We start from the raw sequence: 13599 nt of genomic DNA, 5'->3' as shown, positions 1-13599 counted from the left end.
TTATGTAGATAGTTAGAATATTTATAAAATTTAAAATATTTTTATTAATTCAACAATATTAATTGATTCAAATGATCTAACAATTAAGCTATTGATTCAATAATTGATAACAATTAAGCTATTGATTCAATGATTGGTAAACTTGAATTAGTAACTGTCCAATTTGATTATATAAGCTATGATGTTGTTCACCTTTTTTATCATGTTGAAAAAGTTGAATTTAAATTGCCTATAATAAGCATTACAATCTAAATATATAATTAGTGTTAAATCTGTGCGATATATGTGCAATAGACGATAGTACATTTATATATAATATCAATTTTTTTAAAATTGTAAGTTAAAATTTTATTTTTATAAGCAACTCAAAATTTATATATTTATTGTTATGTAATGTCAAATGTAACAAAATAAAATATAACATTTGTTTCGAATATAGCGTAAACTATAATCACTTTAACATATAGAATAAAATTAAAATATCAAAATAAACATTCAATACCTTATATTCAAGTTGCACAAAAAATAATTTATATATATATATGGAGAGATAGACACTAAAATAAAAAATTATATTAAAAGTGTAGAAAATATTAAGAAAACAATTAAATTCAAAATAATTTTATTGTTTAAGATTTTTTTTAAAATAAAGAATATGAGAAAATGAATTACAAATCATATGCTAAAAATCATATGGATAGTTGTGAAGCATGAGTAAGTATTATTGTTTCTTTCAATTAAACCCTTATTAGATAATATTTATAATTTTGGAGAGTAAACAAAAAATAGTAAATAAAATTAATTAAAAGAGATATAAACTATTAAAAATAAATGTGATTAATTTAATACATGATTATTCAAGACTATCTACATGTCAAAAAATTATACAATCTAGATAATTATCTTTTTATGCATGTGATTGCCTTTCATTACATTTAGACGTATAACAACTTTTTTCTTAGAAGTGTTATGACTTTTTTAATAATTTTAAACTAAATAATGCAAATTTTACGATTATTCTCACCTTTTTTATACTAATACTTATTTTAAAGTTTAGAATTTTTAATTATTTGTAATAATAATTCTTTTATATTGCCAAAAATATTATTTATGTTACAATAATATTTTTTTACACTTGCTCTTGCTTTTTATTATGTTTAAATTTATCACAACTCTTCATTAAGGTGTTATAACAATTCTAAACTAATTTATGCCAAGTACCACCAATTTTACAACTATTATTACTTTTTTACATTACGATAATTTTTAACACACTTTTATGTCAAATGATTTTAATTTTACAATTACTCTTACTTTGTCAAGTTAACACTTTTCTTTTGTTTAGAATTATTTTTATTTATAATAATAAAATTTTTTTTGTTGTCAACTTAATTATTTATATTATAACAATATCTTTTTACACTTATTATTACCTTTCATTACGTTTAAGATTATCATAACTTTTTCTTAAAAGTGTTACAACACTTTAACCCATTTACGCTAAAAAAATTAATTTTATGATTATTTTTATCTTTTTAATTTAACACCTATTTTTTGGTATAGGATATTTTTTATTTATAATACTAATTTTTTTACATTATCAATTTGATTATCTATGTTTTAATAATATTTTTTACACTTATTGTTCTTTTTTATTACGTTTAGAATTATCACAATATTTTATTAAAATTTAACAATACTTGTAACCATTTTACATTAAATAATACTAATTTTACGATTATTCTCATCTTTTTACATTAACTTTTATTTTTTGGTTTAAAATTATTTTTTATTTGTAATAATATTTATTTTATATTACCAACTTAATTATTTTTGTTAAAATAATATCTTTTTATATTTATTGTTACTTTTCATTACGTTATCATTACGTTTATCATTATCACAACTCGTTATTACAGTGTTATGACACTTCTAACTCATTTTACATTAAATGACATAAATTTTACAATTATTTTTATCCTTTTACTTTAACACTTATTTATTAGTTTTGAATTATTATTTGGGTTTAAGGTAATAATTTTTTTATGTTATTAACTTAATTATTTATATTACAATAATATATTTTTATGTTTGTTCTTACTTTCATTAGGTTTATAATTTTTATAACTCTCTTTTAAGGTGTTATGACACTTTTAACATACTTTATGCTAAATAATATTAATTTTATAATAATTCTTACATTTTTATGTTAGCCAATTTTTAGTTAAATTTTTTTAAATATTATATTATCTTATCTTTTTTTAAAATAATTTTAAATAAGTTGTATTTCTTTGTTAAAATTTTTTTATTTTATTTAATAAATAATATTTAATATAATTAATTAAAATTAAATTAATAGATAAACAGATAATTAATTATTTTTATAATTAAAAAATCAATAATTTAGATTACTTTTAATATCTAACGATTATTATTAAGTAACTTTATAATAAAATAAAAAAATTTAAACTTACCCTAAAAGTTCACCCACTAATAATCATTGTAAACACAATTTTATTATTATTATTATTATTTATTTAATTTTTTTTCTGTTTTCTGCGTTTTTCTTCTTTCTTTCCTCATTTCTTTTTCCTTTTTCTTCTTTCTTATCCGATTCAAATCTAGTGCACTAAATGCACAATCCCTAAAGTCCAAAATCACCGTCGCTAGTTGCCAGCGACCGACCGACAAGCTGCCAATCACGAACGGCAAGTGTGAATTCTCAGTCAAAAAAATGGGATTCGAATCTCAAAAGATCTGAGATTTGAATCCCAAAAAGCTCTATAAATAGAGCTTATTATTTGCAAACGAAGATGGGGCAAAACCGAAAAAAAAAATGACAAAAAAATTTTTACAAAAAAGTAAAAAAATCTTCTGTTTTAAAAAAATTTTAGTAAAAAAACAAAAAAAAATACACAGTCCTCCCGTAGGGAAGAACCCAGTACTGAGCTTCCTGCACGAAAAAAAAAAATGAGGGTCAGTTTCAAAAAAAAAGAGAAGGGTTAGAATACAAAAAAAAAAATTCTCACCGAAACTTTGAAAGCAGATCTAGGGAAATGAAAACTTTTTTTGGTGAAAAGGAGGTCAGATCTGTGCTCAGGGGGTCGAGAGGAGTTTGTGAGAGTTTTTTAAAATTTTTCGACACCGTCGACGGTGGCCAGAGTTCGCCGCCATTGAAGACCATGGCGACCGTAACGATGGATGGCAACCGGCCCTAGGTCGGCCAGAAAAAAAATAGAGGAATAAGGGAATTTTTTTTTTGAATGAGGAAAGAATGGCTAAAATTTTTTTTTTCTATTCTTTTATATAAATCGTCAGAATCAAAATGACATCGTTTCACTAAAGGTCCAAAACGACATTGTTTTAAGCACCCAGGATCCGTGCGTCAACCCGCGACCCGACCCGACGACCCGTTTCTCAATCAGCCTCTCACCGATCTGACTGGATCGGAATCGAATCGCCCAGATCGAACCGAATCGATACTGAACCGCTGATTCACCCAAATCGAGCCGAACCGTCGAACCAAACCTCGCGTTGACCGGATCATTGACCGATCCAGTTCAGGTAAAAAAAATTTTTTTTTGAATTTTTCTTATTTTTTATATATTATTTTATTAATATTTATGCATATTAAAATATTTATATTTGTTAGATTAAAAATTGAAATTATGGTTAAATTTTTTATAATTATGTTAATTTTTAAAATAAACTTTAAAAACAATTATATAAAAATAAATTTAATAATAATACTAAAGCAATAAAAAATGAAAGAAAAGGAAATTTTTATCTGACGATGAGATTCAAAGGTATTCCGAGTAGTGATGCCTATAAAATCTCTAGGTGAGAAGAGATTTTTTAAAATACTACCAGTGTATTGGAGTATTTATAAAAAATTTTCAATACAGTAAAAATTTTTCTTTTAATAATAAATAAAAATTGATTAATATATTAAAAATATAAGTAATAAAAATGAGAAGAAAAGAAATTTTATCCAATGATGAGATTGCAAAAGTATTTCGAGTAGAGATGCTTTAAGAAATTGCTAGGTGAGAAGATTTTTTTTAAATATTACCAGTGTATTGGAATATTTATAGAAAAACTTCAATACGATGAAAATTCTTTTTTTTCTCTCCAAAATTAAAAATAAAACAATTAATAAAATTTTTTTAAAAAAAAGAGAATAAAATGTGTGCATCAACATGTTATTATTTGTATTCCATACATGACATAATTTTTACGAAAAGTAAATTCGGACTCCGAAGATGAGATTCTAAAGTATTCCGAGAAGTGATGCCTAAAAAATCTCTATGTGAGAAAAAGTTCTTCTAATGTTACCAACGTACCGGAACATTTTAAAATTTATTTTAATAAAAAGGTTTTAATTTATTTTTCAAGAGAATAAATTTTTTTCTAATAAATAAAAAATCAAGGAAATTATTTGTCAAACACCGAAAATTGGACTATTTTTATCAAAATCAAAGGATAACACGTTTGTCAAACACCGAAAATGAGGAATTCAGCGAGCTTGGTATTAAAGTCAAGGAAGGTGGAGAAGATCTTCTTCGGGTTCACAGTTATGAGGAGAGTCTTGTTGTTATCAAAAGAGTGTGAGTTATTTGTTTTGGTTTATACAATGTTTTCAATTTTTTGAAATTGTTGTTAAGGACATGTTTATGTCATGGGTCAAGACTTAAGCTCCGAACCCGTGCGATTTCGAGATCCGGGCATCCACTCATCCGGAGTCCCAAATCAACCTAGCTGCGAACCCTTGCAGTTCCGAGACTCATTCGGCGTCCCAAATCAGCCTACATGCCACGATTCACACCCTTGTGAGGTATTATCCACTCTGGCCCCCTGGCATCATAGTTTTGCCTCAGTGACCTTCCTATTATGTTCGATGTGGGATTCAGGACTCCTCCTTAGGTCCGTGATATTCTCCCCCACCAACCTCGTGACGCCCTCATCACAGAGGCTAACCACCTTGCCTATCTCCCTCAAGGTGCTTGACGTGGATCGAACGATTATCACAGAGGCTAACCACCTTGCCTATCTCCCTCGAGGTTCTTGACGTGGATCGAACGATTTAGGGCTGGCTTTGATACCACTTGTTATGGTCCGAGACTTAAGCTCTGACCTACACGGCTCCAGGACCTAGGCATGCACTCATCCGACGTCCCGGATCAACCTAACTGTCACGATTTACACCTTTGTGAGATATTATCCGCTCTGAACCCTTGGCCTCACCATTTTGTCTTACAAAAGGCACCTCATAAGGAAGAGGTGGTGTGAACCCTTATATATCCCAGTGACCTTCCTTTTATGTTCGATGTGAGATTCAGGACTCCTCCTTAGGTCCGTAACATTTATGCTTGGTTAGTAAAAGAGGATTTTCTGACTTATAATCCTTTGCTTTTGAAAGTGCATTTAGTTTTTCAGTTATTTCATTGCAACAGAGTGTATTTTTGTCTCATTTTTCAGTGCTTGGGATACAGAACCTCTTGGATCATGGATTGTACGCACAGATTTTTACAAGAAAAAACGATTTCTGGCCTAGAGGTGAAAGTAGATTGTTCCTAATGTAAGCAACAAAAACAAATTTGAGCAATTGTCGATGCATGGCGGAAAATTTTTAATGTTCAGTTTAAAATAGCTGAATGATCCACCTCATCTCTTTCGATTATCCTTTCAACTGAAACCTTTTATTACTGGTACCATCAAATAACAGCCAACCCCTTAGAGAGCAGTGATTCTTTATTATTTTTTTTTCTATGGTAAAAGCGGATAAGGCTAAGTTTAAACACAAGCCTGAATTTGAACCCGGATCCTGCAGGGTCATTCCACCCGAAGAGACACCAGCCATTGCGCCGAAGCCTGCAGCTCTATAAAGCAATGATTTGAGGAGATTCAAATATAAATTCATGCAATGTTTTACAAATTACTAATTGATTATTGCATATCAGTATTCTATGCCAAATGCAGGAAACTACAAGCAACATTTCAATACCTGTAAATCACTCAATTAATCAAAATTTTCACTTTAGATTATAAACAAAAAATGGTTCACAAAATCCCAGGCACTACCACTTTGATGAAAACAAAATTTTGGTAAACCATGATGAAAGCTAAACTCTTCCAGTAATCATAAGACCTCGGCTTCTCCTTCTTCTCTTTGAAAAGAGCTAGAAGAGACACACCAGATACCTTAACAACCTTGAACCTGACTCCAGGAATATCTCCCACAGCATGCCCTTTTCGTCCAAATCCTGCAATCAAAACCTCATCCTGCACCAAATCAAACCAAGCATGGCATTAGGCATCACTTAAAAGGAGACCCTGTTATCTACAGCAAGCTTTTCACAATTTTCTTTAACTAACAAATCATACCAGTAGACAAAACATCCCAAAGACTGAGAAATTATGAACATGGATCAATGAAATTCTACTCAATAAACATTAACCAAAGACAAAAACATGGATCAAAGATCAGAAGAGTTATGACAAAAACGAGAAAATTGTGTATAACTTACATTCTCCTCAATGTAGTTTAAGCAACCATCATTGGGTACAAAAGCAGCAATTTTTCCCATTCTTGATCAGCTGAACACGAGCACATTTTCGGATAGCAGAGTTAGGCTGCTTAGCTTCAATGCCACTGCAAATGCCAGTAATTGTCAAGTTCTGCATCAAATTCAAGTGCAATCTGCTAGATTAATACCCTTAAAACATCATCAAAAGCATAACTTAGTTCTAACATTTTCTTAAGAACTATGCTTTTGGCATGTGATGATCCAGCAAATGGTTTCTTCCATTCATTTCCCAGATTGGACTTCTTATATGCCTTGTCAGCCCACCTCTGCCTCCTGCGGTGTGTTCTCAACTTACGACCACCTCCCATTCCGTGAGTCTTCCTGCTCAAAACTCCCATTTTGTCAGCATATTTCTCCAAAATACAACACAAATAACCTTCTAAAGGCTTATCTACCAAGCCAAATCATCAAATTGGATAAACGAAAAATGAATTTCCTTTGCACAACAACAATCTTCAATATACATATGCATCACAAAAAAAGGTAAACGGTCCACGAATATAAATAACCTAACCCGATCCCATGGTTCAGAAGTTCATTAACCACCGTTTCGTAAGTTTCTATCTACAAATCCTGAACAACAACCACAATAATAAATTTCTCACATTCCATTTCCTACTTCCATAATTTTCCAATCAACCAAACAGTTGGTTAAGGACATTTTGACCCATAAATTCCACAACTTTATCAACAACCAAACACACCAGAAACAAAAGGAAAAGAGAAAGCATTATTGACCCACAAATCATCTAATCATATAAACTAGATCTTAACGACTACTTTACTCAGAAAAAAAAAAAGGGACAATCACGAAATGATTCACAAAGCTAGCATTTTTCAAATGCAAGGATCAAATTGAAAAGAACAAAAAATAACATTTTTCAGAAAAATAAAATTAATATAAGGAAAAAAACTAACCCCATTTTTGCTGTTGCGAGAAAAACTTTACTGAGACTGAACTATGAAAGTAAGAGATTGAGAAGAGAGGAAGTGCTGGTTCGTGCAAATTGTAAATCCTAACCCTAACAATTGATTTAGCATGTAGTTTAATTTGAGAGATTCTTTGTAATTTTTTTTTCCCTTCAAACTCTTTTTTTTCAAAATTATTTTTAAATAAAACTATTCAATTATTTTTTCTCTTTTTTTTCCTTTGCACCCTTTTTTATTTTTTAATTTTTGGATTTATAAATAGTGAAGTTTTTAAAATCTCAAAATTTACAAATTCAAAAACTTTTAAAAGTGTCGAATTTGGATAATCAAAAATTAAAAACTTTTTTTGTCTCAAATCATTGAAATCAAGAATAAATGTAAAAATTCACATGCATAATTTTTGTCTATTAATTTGTAAATGACCTTACAATTATTTTAAAAAATTCATGCTATATTAGATTTTTTTCTTGATTGAATTTTTTTAAAATCTTAAATGTAATTTTTTTTTAATTTATCATATATGAACATCTGATAAGTTATATAACTTGCCATATATGCATATTTAATAAATTATAAAATTTATCAAAAATGATATCCGAAAACTTTAAAATTGAGATGAGAAAGGATAATTAAATAATTTCACCTAAAAATAATTTTTAAAAAAAGTAAATATAGACAAAAAAGATAAGACTATAAACCAATCGAATATGAATAAACAAATGTATAACTTTGGTTTGTTTATTTATTTTTAGAAGTGTTTAGGCTCAATTTGCATTCAGTAAAAAAAATTTTCTATACGTTCAAATTTGGTTCGTTTAAATGATAGGATGTTTGTACTTATTTCATATTCAATTTGATTAAGTTAAATAAGTTCATTCATAAATATTAAACGTATATGTTCATTAATATATATAAATGAATATATTTATGAACAAAAAAAATCATAACTAAACAAATTTAAACAAATAAACTATAAATGAATAAAACAAATCTTTAAATTGTTGTAATGGTTTTCTAAGCTGCTAGATGAATTTGAAAATAAAAAGGAGTCACCATTAATTTTTTGTGTTAGGTGTGATTGGTTATCTATTAAAACTTTTATTTTTAATAAAATCTTAAAATTGATTAAAACTTTACCAAAAAGATAATTTTTTGATCCACAAAAACAATTTGGATTCTAAAGTCGGTTACATATAGAGAAGAATTAACACCCCCTACAATGCCCGTTTAAAATAGTACAAATTAATAATGTATTATCCTTTAATTTTAACAAAAATGACTTAATCTTGGTATTTGAAATTAATTTTCTTAAAATTATTTATTGTAAAAAACATATTTTTATTTTTCATTTTTTTCTTTTATCTTGGTTAGAATAATAAATAAGAACATTGGCTATTGAAAAACTCTCAAAAAATTCCAATACTTTAGCTATATTAAAAGAAAATTTTCTCACCAAATGATCTCTTAAGAATCACTACTCAAAATTTTCAAAATTTTCATCATTTTCAATTCATATTTATCTTCAAGATTTATGTTTAATAAGCATATTGTAAATTATGATATCCATACTTTAAAATCATATAATGTTTTCTAAAAATTCATTTTTTATTCTATTTATTAAAAAAATGAGAAATCTTTATCTAAAATTATTCTAAATAGTCCAGTATAGTGGTGGCATTTTAGCTAAATTTTTTCACCTAGAGAATCCTAAAGAATCACTGCTCGAACTTTTTTAAGATCTCATATTTGAAGAATTTTTCGTTTAGTTTTATAAAAAATATTAATAATTCAAAGTCATGTAATAATATAATTATCTATAAATAAATTTATTTTTTTAAAAAAAGTACATTCTTATAAATATTTGTATTTTCTTATCTTTTTAAGAAAATCATTCAACTTAAAGGAAGAAATAAAAATATTTGTATTAAAAAGAGTTTCTAAATATTTCAATACTTCGGTAATTTTTAGAAGGTTTTACTCACTTAGAAAATTTTTGAGAATCACTATTTGAACTTCCCGAAGTCCCGTCATCAAAAATTTTCATTTAATTATTAATTTTTACCATTTCATATTATTATTATTATTATTATTACATATTTTTTTAATTTACTAATATTTTTTAACACTAATTTTCCTATTTTCCTTTTTTTTTAATTTTAGGTATTTGAAATATTAAGACGTATCAATAAATAGTTTCAATAACCTAGAAAATAAAAAAATTTTAATAAAATTAAGAAAATTACTAAAAATCCACTGGTTAACACTAGTTCATGGTCTAGGAGCAATTTAAACCAGTTCTCAGCTGTTCAGGCCAATTCAAAAAGCAGTTAAAAGGGCTATTTAGAGGTAGTCCAATTGAACTAATTAAATGCTAATAGAAAGATGGGTCAAGCATGTAGATCCTGGGTCAAGTAGTTGGGTCACACATAAATTCCCTAGCTGAAACAACGTCATTTTCTTGCTTTTTCCCTTTAGTATAAAACTAAAAAAAAAATTTATTTACTTCATTTCATAGCTTTTCCCAAAAAAAAATTCACTCTTCTCAAACAAAACAAAAGGCTGGCCAAGCTTTAATGCCAAGATCCAAAACTCAATAATTAACCCTCATCACCACTGCTTTTTCCATCACCGACCACCACTTGTCAATGTCAAAATCATCCAAACTTCACCCGAATGAAGCCCTTATCTTCATCTTTCCATTTCTTAACTCATTTTTTCAAAATCAGTCTAGATCTTTTAAAATTTGCCATTCAAGATCACGACCTTAAAACTCAAAAGCCATTTCTTTTATCAACCATAAACCCCTAACCTTTAGTATGCCTTTCTTTTACTCATAGCCTTTTTTTCCTGTGAAAACTAGGCTAAAAGCCATTTCAACCTGAAAGTTTTTCCTCATTTTTTTGTATTTTTTTGAGGTTTTTTTTTTGGTATTTTAGCTTTATGGTGTTGGGTTCCCCTACCTTGGGGACAAATTGTGGTTGTTTTTTTTTGTGATTGTTGAGTTTGGCAGTGGTATTTGTGTTTTTTTTTTTTTTTTGTATATGTTTTGGTTCACAGTAATAGGGCTTTGGGCATGGTTGAAGGGTTGTGCTTTGGGATGGTGTCGAATAGTTATGGTGGATGATGGTCATGATAGTCAATTTAGTGGGATTTGGCCGAGGCTAGTTGGTGAGTTGGCAAAGGTATGGGTGAAGGCAAGTGGGTTTTGTCCTTAAGGATGGGCGAAGTTGTTGGCTGGGACTGTTAGTTTTTGTGGTAAGGAACCGAGTGCTGAAACTTGATGTATAGGACAAGCAAAGGTGTAGGCCAAGGTTAGTAATGGTCAGAAGGTTGTTCTTAGATAGTGGAGTTGGTGCGACTAGTTTGGTTGGTGCTGCCAAGGTTTGCATTGTGGTGAGTGAAAGCTAGGTGAAGGGATTTTTCGGTGTTGCTTGGTGGCTTGGGTGGTGGTCACAAGGGTTCATGCTATTAGGGTCTATTTAGGTGTTATGAGCATCTAGCCTAATGCATCCAAGGTGCTAGTAAAAATGTGTGCTTTTAGGGCCTCAAAGTTATTGGGTTAGTGGAATTGGTGCTAGGGCTAGGGATTGTGCTTGCTAGGTTGGTGGAATGGGTGCTAGAACTCTATTGGGTGTGGGGGTGCTATAGAGATGGTCAAATGGGTGCCGACCTTAGGATGGGGTAGGTATTAGATGAGCTGTAGAGTAGGATTAGGCATGGGATGGTACTAAAGCTGGGGACGACCAGGGTGGATAATGGAAATATGTGCTAGAAGGGTGTTGGAAAAGTGGTGCATGGGACAAACATAGGTGTAGGCCAGTGTTGGTAATGGTCAGAGGGCAGTTCTTAAGGGGTAGGCTTCTAGAGTTACTAGGTAGGTGAGTGCAAAAGTGAAAGGTTCTAGTTGCGACCTTGGGTTTTGAGTGCTTGGGGTTAACCAAGGCTATTGCATGTAGGTTTTGAGTTGGAGCTCGTGTGTACATGGAGTCGATCGAGGCTTGAAGGACTGATAAGGCTTGTGATCTTTGTTCTTTATGCTGGGAAAAGATGGTGGAATTTGTTGCATTCTAAGAATGAAAAGGTTGGGCTAGCGCTTAGATCAATAAGTCAATGCTAGGATGCAATGTGTGCAAAGGTGTGAATCTAATGGTTTTTAGAGGGTGGAAATGGGTGCTTGACTTGGAAAAAATTCCCTTTTTGTGTATTCATCCTTTCTTTTTATTTGTAAATTGAACCACAATAGACATATGCATTCAATGTTTAGCAGTTTGAAAATGCAGTTTGAACATACATAACAAGGTTTGGTTGGTTGTGGTGTGGTGCTCCCTGGTACAGTGGTTGTCGGCCATTTTAATTTGTTTGTTTTCCTCTTTTTTTTCTTCTTTATCTTTATTCAATTTCAATTAATTTAATTAATTTTAAATAAAGAAATAAAAAATAAATTTGGGATTTTAAAAATTAATCTAGGCTTGAAATTTAATTTGGACTTAAAATTGAAGCTTAGGCCTTTTAAGCTCGAATATTAAATTTTGAATCGATCCAAATTAGGTTGAATTCCAAATTATGAAAATTGATTCAAAAATGATTAATTTGGGGCAAACTTGAATGAGCTTAGTAGAAAATGTTATGTCAGGTGATATTTTAAAAACAAAATTAAAATATAAAAATCAAATTAATATTTGCATTTGGAAGATTATCTTAAAAATCAAATTAATATTTAAAAAAAACAATAATTAGTAAAAAAAGTTATGTTAGGTGATATTTTGAAATTATCTTAAAAATAATATATAATTGAAAAATAATGAAAAATTAGACAAATCACTATTTTTTAATGCACAATTAATAGTTAAGTAAGGAATGATTTTTCTTTTTCATTTCAATACTTTAGGTACTTCAATTAAATTTAGTAGACTTTGTTCTCAAGTAGATTAGATTGAGTGTGGATGTTGTATTTGATATTGACATTTACTGAAAAGTACATAGTTTTCATGTCAATTTCAGTCATGTTCCCTGCTTTGGCAACTTTTATTTTAGGTATGACAAACTTTAAAATGTTCATTCTTTGCATTCAATAATATATTTTTATATAGTGGTAAAATCATATGTACAATCTTGATATATACGTCTCTTAACAAAATCCGATTCTTGGTTTTATGCTAAAATGTAATATGAGATTTTATACATAAAATAGTTATGCAAAGCATAAAATTTTTCTCAATATATAAAGATTATGTAAAATTAAAGATATTGTTTTCTTTAATCATATACGTATATATGTTGATGGACAATAAAAACAGAAGTATTAAATATATAAAATTTAAATGCGATCTTGGATGATTCAGGTTAGAAAAAATTTTAAAATCATTGGTTGTTTTAACGTTTGATTTATGTAAGAGAATTAGATTATTTAGTTTTCAATTTTTTTATCAAAATCAAATAAAAAAGTAAGCATAACATAACCAATGGTATTTGATAAAAATAAAAATATTTTTAATTTTACTGAAGTACTAGAGATTATTTATATTATAAAAATTGACAAAAAAATATATCAATAGAAAAATATGAAAAATGGTAAGAGATATGTAAATTTTATTTTAATATTATTATAATTATATAAATATATATGTAAATTTTATTTTAATATTTAATATTTTAAAAAAAGAGTATTTTTTATTATATAAATTGAACTTAATTGATGGACTTGAAAATTTTTTTTTTTCATCATGGATTGGGCTTAGAAATATTTAAACCTAAAATATCAAATTGAGCCAAATCTAAGCAAACATATAAATTGTTAATGTCAACTATAAACTTAACTCAAACCCGATTCAATCCCCATAAACACTTCTAACCATTGGTTCACATTAAGGATAAAAAAAGTAAAAACAATTTCCCTTTAACACAATTTAACATTTCCTTCTTATTAAGAACAAGACTTATAAAATGTTTTTTAAGTGAAATTTATAAAATTTTATATTAAAAATAATTAAATTAAAATTAAAATTGAAAATCAAAATCAACAAATCAAAAGTTTTTGATACATAAATCAAGTGTATAAATTTAAAAAAATTTAATAAATTTT

General features: G+C 28.3%; 1 pseudogene across 1 annotated transcript; it reads right to left on the bottom strand.

Annotated features, from left to right (window-relative positions):
• Nucleotides 1–5903: 5903 nt before the first annotated feature.
• LOC111310287 (small ribosomal subunit protein uS12-like) lies at nt 5904–7639 on the bottom strand (annotated as a pseudogene). The gene is made up of 4 exons (XR_016330511.1): nt 7506–7639; nt 6753–6908; nt 6528–6652; nt 5904–6282 (listed from the first exon to the last, which is right to left on the bottom strand). The product of XR_016330511.1 is annotated as a small ribosomal subunit protein uS12-like (transcript).
• Between the last annotated feature and the right edge of the window lie 5960 nt (nt 7640–13599).

This window comes from Durio zibethinus, chromosome 19 (assembly GCF_047325235.1).
Source record: "Durio zibethinus cultivar Kanyao isolate XHJ-2024 chromosome 19, ASM4732523v1, whole genome shotgun sequence".
Classification (NCBI taxonomy): Eukaryota; Viridiplantae; Streptophyta; class Magnoliopsida; order Malvales; family Malvaceae; genus Durio; species Durio zibethinus.
Note: the sequence above shows the minus strand (reverse complement) of the source record. Positions and strands in the feature narration are given on the sequence as shown.